A 13,702-nucleotide genomic window follows, 5' to 3' on the forward strand; every position below is an offset into this window, starting at 1 on the left:
TGGTTGATCTACATTCATGACTAATAAAATGAGATTACAGTTTACAGGTTAAAGTTTAGTGTTCTGTCATCACAGCTATATAGAGAGAATGCATTGAGACAAAATAATGTCTTTTATGGTGTGACATGCAAGGAGGCAATGTGCAACAGAACATTGTAATATCACTTTACAAAACAGTATACAGTGATCAAATTCAATCAATCAAACACTTGGTGACAGTGGCAAAGAAAAACTTCCTTTAACAGGCAGAAACCTGAAGCAGACCCAGGTTCTGGAGGATGGACGTCTGCCTTGACCAGTTAGGGTTAAAGAGAAGGGATTAAAGAAAGGGAAAGAGAGAGAGAGAGAGAGAGAGAGAAGGGATAGGGGGGGCACATGGATGCACAGCAAACTGAACTATAACTGTTAAAAACTAAAATTGCTGTTACTAGTATAGCTACCAATAACTAGTACAAATAACCATAACTGCTAAAACAACTACTCCAAATACAAGTACTAAGAGTAGATATACTACTACTGCAGCTGTTAGTACCAATAATAGAAATAGAAACTTCTGCCATCACAAGCAGTAACATTTATATTGAGTAAATATTTCTGTGTGTTACGTAGGTATATTTGAATACACTGCAATACAACAATGCACCAACATTAACAAGAATCAACAGTGTAACCAAAAAGAAAAAAAGGTCTTTTTGTTACTTGGAGTTGTGCAAGAGATTCAGAGTTTGAGTTTGTGTTTGTGCAGCATCTTCTCTCAGGCTGAACACTGTTAAAAGACTCAAATTTAATGAATCCAGGCTGAGCTCCCAGTCCCATCACCATTAAGCCCACCATCACACTATGCATTTCTTTCTCTCTTTGTGTGAGCCTCTGTGTAGTCCAGGATGTCAGCACAGATTGAATCTGACTCCAGCTTAAGATAAACATCAGGGAGGGAAATTGCAGAGTGGAGGATTTGTTAAATGGTTCAGACAATCATTGTTCAGAGTGAGTGTCACTGTTCTTATTTACTGTATCTCATCCTTACAGTATTAAGTATTAGACATCTCTGCAGCTTATCTATATGTATGAATGTGGGAGGAATGTGCTGTCTGTCTATCAAGCATTTACTCATTTATGAGATGCTTTTCTCCAAAGCTGCATGCCAAATAAGGGCACTCAAAAAGCCACAAAAAAGAATAATGAAGTATAATTGCCACAAGGTTGCAAGAAATAACACAATTTCTAAGCAAATGACAGCTCTTTTTTGAGTCTAAAACAATGGAGATAAAGAAAGAGATGTTAGGTGGAGGTTATCTCAAACCTGTATAATATTTTCAACCAAATTATAAAATGAAATCTATTGCATTTAACAGAATTTGTGTATAATCAGCTACTATCAGTGACCTTGTGAGCCTGTAATTTTAATTATGGGTTAGGCCATTTTAGTCAAGGTAATTAAGATGGTGTGAGATGTTGCCGCATCCACTACCTTAATAACACTGGCAGTGGAGCAATGAAAAGCAGGTGTCCCACTGTATTCACTGTGTTAAATTGCCTAGCTAGAGTGAGTATCATCTAGTGATTAAAAGCAAATTAGCTTTGGAAAAGGCTGTTCAGTATTTTTAACTGATTGGGGTTTTATGCTCCTATGATACTTGGATGTAAGTGTTAATTTCTCTTCTGTGTTATGTTGTCAGAGTCCTGATGGATGCATTTGCATGAGGTTGAAGTGAAATTATCTGGAAAATACAAGTCACAGTCATAATAGTTAAAAAAATATAATGTTAACTTCAAGTTACTAACGGCCTGTTTAGAAAGATGTAAAACTTTACATTAATGTTAAATATTAAAAGATGCAGCATTTAGTGACATCTAGTGGTGAGGTTTCTATTGCAAGCAAATCAATAATAGCCATCGCCTTACCCTCCCTTTCTATGCAGCCAAGGAAATTTCAATGAAGCTAAAAATGCGAATAACACACATTAAAGCCAGTGTTTTGATAAAATACAATGATTCTTATTTCCTGTGAGTATACACCAATGAAAATGTAATTATGAATATTGTGTTATTGTTATGCAAATAAATTTCATTTTTCCTACAAAACAAACTATTAGTATGTCAGGCTGAACTCTTGGCAGCCCTAGTAAACATTTTTTTCATAAAATATATATTAAAAAAAATTAAAGAAAGGAGTAGTAGGCCAAATGTGAAACAGAAGAAAAGTCAGGGAGCAAAAACTGGCAGAAACAGGCAGAGTGGCTATGTTTTCTCTGGCAGCTGTGTGACTCATGATGACCTGCACTACACTGATTTTCTGCCAAATTTACAACCAAAACTAAGACTATATGGAACTATACAATGCAGACAGTATAAGCCTCATTAACAACAGGGCCATACTTCCTCTTGTTAGACAAAACTATTCAACATGCATTAGGGTTTTGTTTTGAATATAAATGTCAAGCTTACCTGAATAATTGCAAGAGTGGGCAGTGAGTAAAAAAAAAAAAAAAAAAAACAAGATTCAGTGTGCCATATTTAGTGACAAGTTTTCGCAAAACAACAAATACACTAATTCTGTCTATTCTGGGTGTTTTAGTTAAGGGGATAATAACTCTGGTCCACATTCAACTGTTGGTGATGGTAATGGATACATATAGCTCAATACAGGATGCAACAATATAAAACCACAAAGATTTTAGATTTATTATTTGTTATATTTTCAGGTGAGAATGTACAAATGACATAGTTGTGAATATTATAATCCATTTCAGCAATTAGACCCCCTGAGTCCTTGTAATTATAATGATTTGCATTCTGATGCGCACCATGTTGTTGCACTGAGCTGCATTGTACGATTATATGTAAATTTTATCTTAGCATGTTCGGTCCCTGTCTATTTGGGGAAATACCTATACTTGTAGTTTTGTCATTATCACATATGAAGTAATGGTACTTTTAGAAAATACAAAGAGGCTGAGAGGTAAAAAGGATTCAAAGGTTGTAAATATATGTTGCTTGGAACAGGAGCAGCCAAATCAGAGAAAATGATTTGACACATACAGTTTTGGTAAAAAAAAAAAAAAAAAAAAAAAAAGTTTTCTAAAATTTTCTGCCTAAGTTTAAAAACAAAATTCCATGTGTTTGTGAGGTTCATTGAAGCATAGATGCATTGTATAGATTTCAAAGACTGTTACTGAAAAAATAAATCACATTTAAGGAAAGGATCCATTTGTGTCATTCTCAGAACCTTTAGCCATGACTGTACATCTACCACATATACACCAACTGCATGTGTTGAATAATAAATCTAAAAGCAAAAGCCTCATTACGGTTATGGTATTAAAGAGTATTTGTGAAAAATCAACATGGAAACCAAAAACATCTAACAAAAGTAAATCTGGCACAGAGCAGGCAAGTTGTCAGAGACAACTTACAACAAAGTTTTGTTTTAAAGGTAACAAAAAAATATCGGTATCGTTTTTGCCATTTGCAGTGAAAAAAAATTTCATCAAATTGTGAGCAGATGGAAAGTAGGACAGACGTAGAGTGGGACACAGATGGCCACTGTAGACTTGACCACCTGAAACTGGCAACAAACACCATCACACTGCTGTGGCAAACCTGCAAACTCAGATGAAATCCAAATTCACCTCGCAACTTCTGTTTTTTGTTTTACATCCTAAGCAAATGCAGCTTGTGAGTGTTTAGCAGCTGCTGCAGTTTTAGATAATTACACCTAAGATCAGATACCTTTATACTCTCTGCACTTTCACAGCAGTTATCTTTTTATAGGCAGCTCACATTTTCTTGATTAGAACAACTGATACAAGTAAGAGTCTTGACTAATTTTCAGTATTAAATATCTTAATATTAGCACAGTCTGCAAGATTGGATTTATTGTGTTCTTGAATCAAACTAGTATTACTTGAAAAGAATCTCAGTTTTTTAAATTAATTTTTGTAGAAATTAGATTTTAACACTTGAGGATCAGCATACAGTTAAACTGTTCAATTATTGTCTGCTTTACTCAGATTTATGTTCAGTGCATGGTGCAAACACAGAGCAGCACAGGCCTGTTCAAAGCTTTCTGCCACTTATTTTAAAGAGAGCCACAGAAGGTAAGAGCTTGACATTTCACACCGCATTATTCATCAGCATGTTCATAAACAAGGAAATGAGAAAGACTTCTTAAGTGAGATTAGCTGCTTGCCTCCTGACTAAGACCTCGGCGCATTCACCACAGACTGGAGATGACAAAATGTTTTGCTTTGAACTTTGAAAGTTTTCTCATTTGCATTTGTGTGTGTCCATGTTTTCCTTACATTATGAGGATGTAATGCTGTTTACACAGTCACACTGTGAAGACTGAGCTTGCATTGTAAACGTAAATCATTGAATTTGAGGGTTAAGAGTTGTTTCAAGGCTAGGATGAGTTAGGATTAGTCTCCAGGAAATTAATATAAGTCAACACAAATTCTCCTGAATACACAGAAACCCAAAATATGTGTCCACTGGAAAGATTGAGCCATGTTTGCATATCACAACAAGTCAACATGTTCCAGACAACGTGATTCCTGCCTTGATTAAATGAAAATGAGAAGTGTATACTTGAGCTGTGATAGCATCACTTTGGGTCAATGCTGTTTTTTGTTGTAGGGACAGACTCTAATAAAGATGAAAGCCGGACAAAGGTGCATGTCAGCACTATTTATCATTCTGTTACTCAGTCAGAGCAGACCAATTGATTCAGTTGTTTCAGGTTGTTTGGCAACGCAGTAGAACAGCAGGTGTCCATTTGTCGACATAATTCCACAGCATAAACAATGTTTTCGAGCTCGGATTGGAGAGGGAGAAAGGAGGGATGGCGGTGTGCTATTTGTCTAAATGTCTAAATGCACAAACATAACATGCATACTAATGTGTGTGCATAGAAAGAAGCAGCGTTTTTGTTTGTTGGATAGATTGTGGGTTTGTTTAAAATACAAATGGGATTCCCTCTTTGTTCATGCTTTGCTAACTAGTTCTGCCAAATCTGTTTACTAAATAGTTTCTTTGTGGATTAATCCCAAATTATAGTTCACAAAGGACACATTTATCCAGTTAAGAAAAATGTGTTGATGATAATCTGGACAGTTGAGACTCAAATAAACCTGAATAATACCCCTCTCAAATCCCCCTAAACCATTATGTGGGTCTGCACGCTAAGTATACACATTGGTCGATTCTATCTTAGTAGCAGACTCAAATGGAACAGAGAAAACGTGTAACTAGAAGAATACTTGGTAGAAGTACATACCTCAACCAAGACACTATAGTCCTGTAATTTAATTAGATGACATTTCTCACAATGTCAGAAAAGGTGAAAAAATAAAACAAACTAACAAAATAAAACAAAAACAGTCAAGCTTCACCCTTCTATTTTCCTAGTACATCCAAAAATGTAATGGGTTTTTCCTTTACCCAAGCCAGATCCTGCAAACATGTTTCATGAAAATTAGAAGTACAGTTTTATATCACTCAGACAGGCAGACAGATTGGTGATTACTTTATCTGTCTATCAGAAATAAGAATTTGTACAATATAAATAAATAGCCCAAAATCTTTACTTTAAAATTCAGATGTCTGCAGGCTAGACATATTCACATTATTTTTGTTACTACTGCATTTATGCTCCTATTTACCTTGTTCATTTTATATGGTTTATTGAAGATAATCATGTAAAATTTGAAATCTGTAGTAAAATGTCATTTGCATAGCAGCAGTAATTGTTAGACAATGCTCTGAAAGATACATTACATACAAAAAAGCAATGTTGGATCTTACTCTGCCCATAAAGCTGGAATAATTTTGTTTTCAGACACATTCCTCCTTTTATTCCTATTTGTAACACATCAGTATCACCTTTGACCAGGTATAATGCTTACATACTGAGTCCCAGTTATACTTTATCTATCAAGAGTAAATAACACACTATCACAATCATTTCATAAGAAGAGGTAAAAAATATTTTATTGCATATTTATGAACAACAGTGTATATCATCGCAGGCAATAAATCACTTTAACCCACAGTATAGACAAAACTTATGTTAAATATTGTTATATTTTATTTTGTGTATGTTTGATTTGTGTAGTTACTGCAGTTAAAACAGAGAAATACAAAGTTTCACTGTATTAGTACATTTCATTGGTTAATGGTGCTATATCTGCTTTGTTAAGCTTACATTTATGTTATTAAAATAAAACTGTGACCTCTTTTATTGAGCCAACTCTTCTGAATGCTTTAGGTTCAGACATGGAATATATCTGCTTTATAGGGCTTTTATTGTAATAGGAAGTAGCAGAAAAGATAGATCTGCTATAAAGGGCAAACACTGAGAGATGCTTAGATAAAAATAGACAGAAAATGCATACTCTGCATTTAAAAAACATTGAACATACACTCACTGCTTTATGTAGAAGTCCTGAATGGAGAGTGGAAACATGGTCAAGACAAATGTTACTTTATACCAAAAGGTAATCACAGGTCACAGTTACAGTTACTACAGTAAAACAGACAACATGTAATCATAAGGTGTGATAAGTAGTGGATAAAATGCATATAACACAGCTTTTTGATAATGCTTAATGGGACAAAAAGACATTATTTGAAAAAAATAAATTGTGGAAAAATGTAAAGTAAAAGACAGTTGGGGTGAGAGGTAATGAACTGTCTTATCACAGGAACCTTTTCACAAGTTTGGGAATGTCAGCATGCTGTGTTAAACATTCATTCATTCATTCATTCATTCATTCACTCATTCATTCATTCATTCATAAACATACAAATGAATGTCTAGGATTGACTTGAATTTAGTGAAGATGAAAAGTCACGTATGTCCAGATGTGTAAGACCAGGTGGAGGTATTTGGTTGTGTTATAGGTGTTTATATCTAATGCTTGTGCTCAAGGTGTTATTTTTCTCCCTCATTGAGAATCTATTCAAGTCATCTGCATTGTGTCTATTTTAGATGTTTCTTCTTTTCAAATTAACGTATGCATGTTGGGTTGGATATTTCCAACAAGCCTGTTTTCAGATCAGCTGATAAGAAACTTTTTACATGCTGAAATTCATAGCATGTTTAAGACTCTACAGATTTTGTGGAAAACAAAGTGTTGCTGACTTCAGACAGGCCACTGTGTGAATATTTTCATGTTTGCACTCAAAAATTCTATCTATAACATCCTTTTAACTTGTTTAAACACTCTGAGAACATTTTCTCTTTCCTCTATATCTTCCCAGGAAGATGATTTCTTTTTCCACTATGCCCAAGTAGGGAAAATGTTCAAAGTACAAATGCTAAACAGGCCTTTTATTTCAGGATTTTTGCCTGACGTGTATCCCCCTACACCTTCCCCTCTGGGAGAAAATGAGAGAGAAAGTCTCAACACCCTTTCAAACAACTAGGTAAACCCTCCACTCCAAATGTGTCACCCTCATCAACCGGAGGCAAGCAGGGTGTCGAGATGCCTGCCTGGTTGTTCTTGTCAAGACTTTTCTTATCAGGCCCAGGCTTTGTTTCTCTGTCTTACCGTGTAAAAACCACAGCTGCTGTGGGTTATGTGTGGGAAGTGTTGAGAAGCAGTAACAAGCCACCTGAAAGCAGCAGGATGGCGACACGGTCGAGAGATTAGGAACACATGTCAAACTGCTCTCAAGCAGAAGTTTGAACCTTTGCCTTGACACGCTTTCTAAATCACATAATTTCACAAAATGATGACAGCTTGTTATGGAAATTGAAGCAACGAACATATATGTGATGTCAGTTTATTTGAAAGTTCTGATGAAAGAGAGAGAGATAAGATAACATACATGTGTATATATAGTGTATATTTACTTCCATTTTCCTGTTTGTACATATGCAAATCTTGTATTTTTTTTCTACTTTATTAGTGTATTCTGTTTATATTAGTTATTGCTTTTATCTCTTCACACTTACTTTCCTTTTTTGCTAGAGCAAGAGTGTTTTTATATGCAACTGAGCTATTGTGACCAAGTAATGTCCCTTGTAGATCAATAAAGTTTGTCTAAGTCTAATGGTGTGCATCAAAACTACTTTGAGTTTATTTGGGCCAAGTGAAGTCTTTTAAAGGAGAATATAGGTCAACTGTGGGTGAAGACATTCAGGAGCTGAAAAGTATAGTGTTTTCTGTATTTTGACTGCAAAAGTAAATATAAGAAGAAAGAGAAGGATATGATTTGCGAGTATTACCCTGGCCAGAGCCCCTCCATAGACCACTTGATCTTGCTGGTACCTACCAGCTGTCTTTGGAGTCCCACAAGACAACAAGGCTCAAGAAGACTCCTCCTTCTGGTTTATGGAACCACTTTGTCACTGTTCTCCTTAAATGGTGTCTCAGGGTCTTGGTCATGAGTGAGGGAAGGATAGAGTGGGAGGTTGGTGCAGCGTCAGCAGTTATTCAGAGGCTGTAGTGGTCTGTTGGGTTGAACAGGGAGCTGAGCCAAAAATGAAGTTACCAGTCAATCTACATTCCTACACTCACCTTTGGTCACAAGCTGTGGGTAGTGACTGAAAGAATGAGATACAAGGAGCATGTGCAGATCCAAGTGGCAGAAGTTTCCGACCAGCAGCCAATTGGTTCTGGGAACTGGCAATGATGGATACCTCCCTCAAGAGGTGTTTTGAGAATGTCCCGCTGAGAGGACAGACAGACATCCTGAAAGGATCGTATCTCTTGGCTGGCCTGGTAATATTGCAGAGTTCTCTGCTTAGGGTTCTGCCTTAGGATAAGTGGCAGAACATGGATGGATAACTATATTTTTGTTAGTCTATAATCAAGTCTATAGTCCAAAGTTAATACCCCTTTAACCAAAGAGCCCTGAGTGGATTAACAAAACACTGGATCTAATGTGGGTAGTTTGAGTTTTCTGTGTTTTTAGTGTCCACTGTTTAGTGTGGGGTATTCGATTCTGCAGCTTTACATGCAGAACCATTGATGATAGACTGAAGAGTTCTAATGGCTAGTGTCTACATAATTGACCTCTTATGGTCATGTGAATAAGTCTTGGGTCTGGTGGGTAAGTCTTGGTGTATATGGTAGAATAGCAAGGCTGAAGTCTTAAACACATGGGTGTTCCATTCTGTTTAGTTTTAGAGTCTTTGACAATGGTCATGTTCTTCTTTTAGTCCATAGTACAATCTTCTCCTCACCCTGACCAAGTGTTTTCGTGCTTCAATCTATCCAAATCAATCCAACAAAATCCAAATCTGCAAAACATTCACATGGCTTTGGGAATCATTAGCAGTCAAACTATCTTTCCATTAAGGTATGAGTATGTGTTGAGGCAGAAGCAAACATGCAACTCCAATCAAGGATCGACTACAAGTGAACTGATTCAACAGACTCTGTTCAGCCATTCAACTTAACTCTGTTAAGTCAAGTCTCAACATGTCACATCTGATTTCAGTCCGTATTTGATGTATAGCATATTTTTGATGATAAATTGCCAAGAAAAAGTAACCATAATACCAAGCTGCCTGCACCATGTATTAAGCATTATAGTAGTTTTTCACCATCAATGTGTTGCTTCTCACACCATCTGACACAGCACAAAAGTCTGAACTTTTTACATTATGTCAACCTGGATTACAGTTTGTAGTAGACTTGCACCAATTCAAATTTTTTGGACCGATCCCAATTTCCGATTTGCAGGGTGCTTGGATGGCCAATACTGATTTTGGATGATTCCAATCTCATTTTTTCCAAACACAACACACAAGACATTGCAATGCAACTTTCCCATTAGAACATTTATTTTAAAAATGGAAGAAAAGTGTGCAAAAAGGTGGCAGGTTTTCTGTATGAAAACCTGCGCATTGATTGAAACGTGTGGGTTTTATTGAGTCCCATATTGTACCAGCAGCTGAAAATGATCATATATGAAGGAAAATAATCATACACACCCAATTTTTATTCTGGTGTGGCTCAGACCATTTGCTTTAGTAACACATTATCATAGACCGTACATATTACACACTGCAACCCAGTTTTACTTTTAAATAATCTAACAGAACCTTGGAAAAAAGCATGTGTCTCTACATATGTGGAGCACAGGATGAACCCCTGCACTGAATGGACCAGAACACCATTTATAAATTCTCAACTTCTACATGCTTTGTAGTGATGCGCGAATCAGTGGGTTACCCACAAGTTGGGTTGGGACGGCATTCAAAAGAATGTCACTTTATTTGCAGGGCAGGTCAAATAATTCCACAAAAGCGAGACCTGCAAGAGTGTTCTATGCCCCCTTAAACAAACGTCCTGTTCCCACAAATGAAAGTTTCCGAAGGTAGAGAAAAGGAAAATGAGGTGCACAACAGGAGGAGACTTAGAGGAATTAGTAAAGCATCTCAGTTTTCACTTTCTACAGTCGTATGGTGGTATGTGCGTATTCAGTGTGGCGTACGCACAGCACTGAATGCACCCCCCTCATGTAAACCCCACACACACACACACACACACACACACACACACACACACACACACACGTGCCCCCTGCACATTTCTGATTACTGCCTCAATGAGGCGGCTGCCCTCCGTTCCTTTTAAAGAAAATGGTCAGTGACCTTATCGTACCAAGTAGGCGTCTTTTCCAGGGACTGGAACAGTGTCCTCTCAATGTCCAGCAGAGCTAGGCTGCTTAGATTGCCTTGGCCCATTGTGTTGCAAGTATAAGACTTCAGCCTTTTTAAACAAGAGATGCTCCTTTCACTCCGACTTAGCCGACAGTTTGATTGATTTAACTATCTACAAAACGATATTAAACTTGAAAAAGAAATGATAAATTATGTAACTGAAACAAGAAAACGCTGAAATTATGTTAAATTGAAACAAGGAAGTACAATGAGTGTGTTTTATTTATGGTGCAAGAAATGAACGAGTAATTTCGTAGTGGTTTCTCTCTTGATTTCATAGCAGAATGTGCGACGGTATTAAACTGAACTGTGTCAGTGAAGGAGTAGATCTCAAAATAGCTGTCAATTAAACGGGATTCAGCCTTTCGACTGATCCTCCAATCAGCACGTGGGATTCTGGCATCCAGCCCGGCCGAGTTCCGCCCACAGCTCCATTCACCCCCAGAGACGTCCGGCGTCCGGGGGAGGGACAACATCGTGGCATTTATCCAATTACCGTCCAGTTTTGAGGCAATGAAAAAAACTGTTCCACTCAGTCCCATTGAAGCCCATAGATGCCCAGCGTCTACAGGCAAATGCACTGAGCAGAGATCGAATGAGAAAACAGCGCAACGGGAATGTATGAGAAGTGAACAACATCGCGTCCGTTGATTTGTGATAAAGCTGATTCTGAACGAACTCGTCTGTGAGATGAACGTGTTCTAACACATTTGTAGTCAATAAAATGTCAACACAACCGTACATACTGAACCATTTAATTTTTGTAATTTTAGGGGAAGCCGGGCTTCCCTTGCAGTCTATGAGAAATTGCCACTGCGCTTCATATATGACTATCTGGAAACGGCCTCAGGTCTGGCTGTATGGCGCGGCAGGAATTTGACTTGAGCTCAAAATTGGTCAATTTCAGACTGACCAGCCAGTCACCAGTCATGGCCAATCACATGAAAATCAGCCAATTTCCGAGCATGGCCAATTAATCGGTGCAAGTCTAATTTGTAGTATACACCAATCTTTCTTATTGTACTCTTTGTTCTAGCAAACTTTGCACAAAATAGGATCTGGTTTAATATAAAATGAATGTAATATGAAGTTTGCCGGTGTGTTCTAATGTATCAGATTTTACATGGCACAATTCAATAGTGGTAAAATACTACAGGCATGGCTACGTCTTTAATTATTGAATGAGAAAGTTCATGTTATGTAATTGCTGTGCATTAAGTAGAACTGATTTCATTATGCTTCTTCATTGTTAATTTTTTCCCTCATAAATCCTTTCATACTGTGAGCAGCTCACTGTTGTCAAACTGCTGCAATACAGTGCCATATATTAAATTAGTTAGTCAGAATGATTATAATAAAGGTTGCAGAGGTTGCTTATATTCATCCAGTAACCTCAGCAGCCTATTCAGTGTTTCTAATGCTATTATCTCAAAATGTACCTGATTAAGTGATCCATGAATATGTTATTTGGTCACCAGTAACAAATCCAACTGAAATTTAGCCATGCAGCAGGAGGAATCATGACAAGGTACACAGCTTTGCCTGAATCCAGGTCTCCCTGCTGAATTTTGAACAGTACATACATTAGCACACATTTTTTACTTTTTCACTGCATAAATGCATATATTTACGTTACATAAATGTGTTTTTAGGAATATTGTTCACTCTGCATGACTCTTTGCAGTTATTACAAACATAGGTACATACAGCAATGTTGTTTTTTTACATTTGAGGTTTGTAACTTAGTGAAATGACCCAGAAGAATCTAATTAGCAGAGCAGTGGATATGAGCTGGTTAAATTCTCTAAATGCTCAGGAGAGGAGCTTCAGTGCTTCCTTTACTGCTTTCTGGAGCGTTCTTTCCCATTAGCATATTCCTCTTGGAAATCTGATTTATTCTATGCATTTTGCAAAAATAATCATTCCTGTCATGAGTATTTTGAAATAAAATATGTTCCAGATTTAATGTGATGCTTTGTATTATTAGAGGTGAGGTAGAATATCCAAATGACTTCTTATTAAATAGATGTTTTTCTTTTGTAGTATCTAATATGTGGTGCTAATGAAGTAGAAGATTATTTGTATTTTTTTTATTAATTAAATAAACTGTGGCTTTAGGTTATTAAAATAACTTCAACTTTATAATTTCCTTTCAGCCCGACTGAACTGAATCTGTAGTTAGTTCAGGTGATAATGTCACCTGACTTGACAGGTTTCCCATTTGGATCTGGTAATAAAATCCTGTACAAAATGAAAGGCGTTAAAGCCATCCAACAGTTTGTTGCAGCAGCAAAATTGGAAAACCTGACTATTTCTATAATTATTCCATCTTTATTTGCTAATATCCTTCTGTGTTTTAAACATCAAACACCTGACATGACACCACTGTTGGTATAAAATGTCAAGATAATGTTCCAGCATATTTACATTAGTTATTTCCAAAATTTAAGGGATGTTGTATTCCAAGCTTAATGCTTAATACCTTTAATTAATTTTATACAGAGTCAAAAATGAAACTGTAAACATTAGATCTTAAGCTGCAGATGAGGCTGAGAGTATATATATATTCAAGTTAAAATTATGTTCTTTCCTATAGTCAAATTAATTCCTGTTAACAAATGTAAGTGGAGAGGATGGTGATCTTGAATATATCAGTGTAAAATTCTTTTTTTTTTTTTTTTCTTTTTTTAATTCCCCTTTTCAATTTATGTTCCAACCTTGGTAGTGAAGTCTAATTTTTCAGCAGGTTGTATGAACACTTCTGTTAATGTTTTCACCCACAGAGAAAAGAAATCATCAGTTTGTCTGGTTTTATTCAGCCTAAATTAGTAATTATTAGGGTCTCTTATATAGTGACTAAAGAGATGATACACCATATAAAAAAATTACTGTAAAAGATATTTTCAAATTAGAATAAATTAATTTCATAAGCCTTTTTCCAGGTTTATTTTTCAATTTTTTTTAACTCTTCAATAGAAGTTTATATATTTACTGTCAGAAGCTCCACAGATGGGTTCGCTTTAA

At 36.4% G+C, this 13,702-nt stretch overlaps 1 protein-coding gene across 1 annotated transcript in view; it reads left to right on the forward strand.

The window, feature by feature from the left end:
- st6galnac5a (ST6 (alpha-N-acetyl-neuraminyl-2,3-beta-galactosyl-1,3)-N-acetylgalactosaminide alpha-2,6-sialyltransferase 5a) overlaps nucleotides 1–13,702 on the forward strand; it is a 73,291-nt gene that overhangs the window by 42,002 nt on the left and 17,587 nt on the right.

This window comes from Sphaeramia orbicularis, chromosome 17 (assembly GCF_902148855.1).
Source record: "Sphaeramia orbicularis chromosome 17, fSphaOr1.1, whole genome shotgun sequence".
In the NCBI taxonomy this organism is placed as follows: Eukaryota; Metazoa; Chordata; class Actinopteri; order Kurtiformes; family Apogonidae; genus Sphaeramia; species Sphaeramia orbicularis.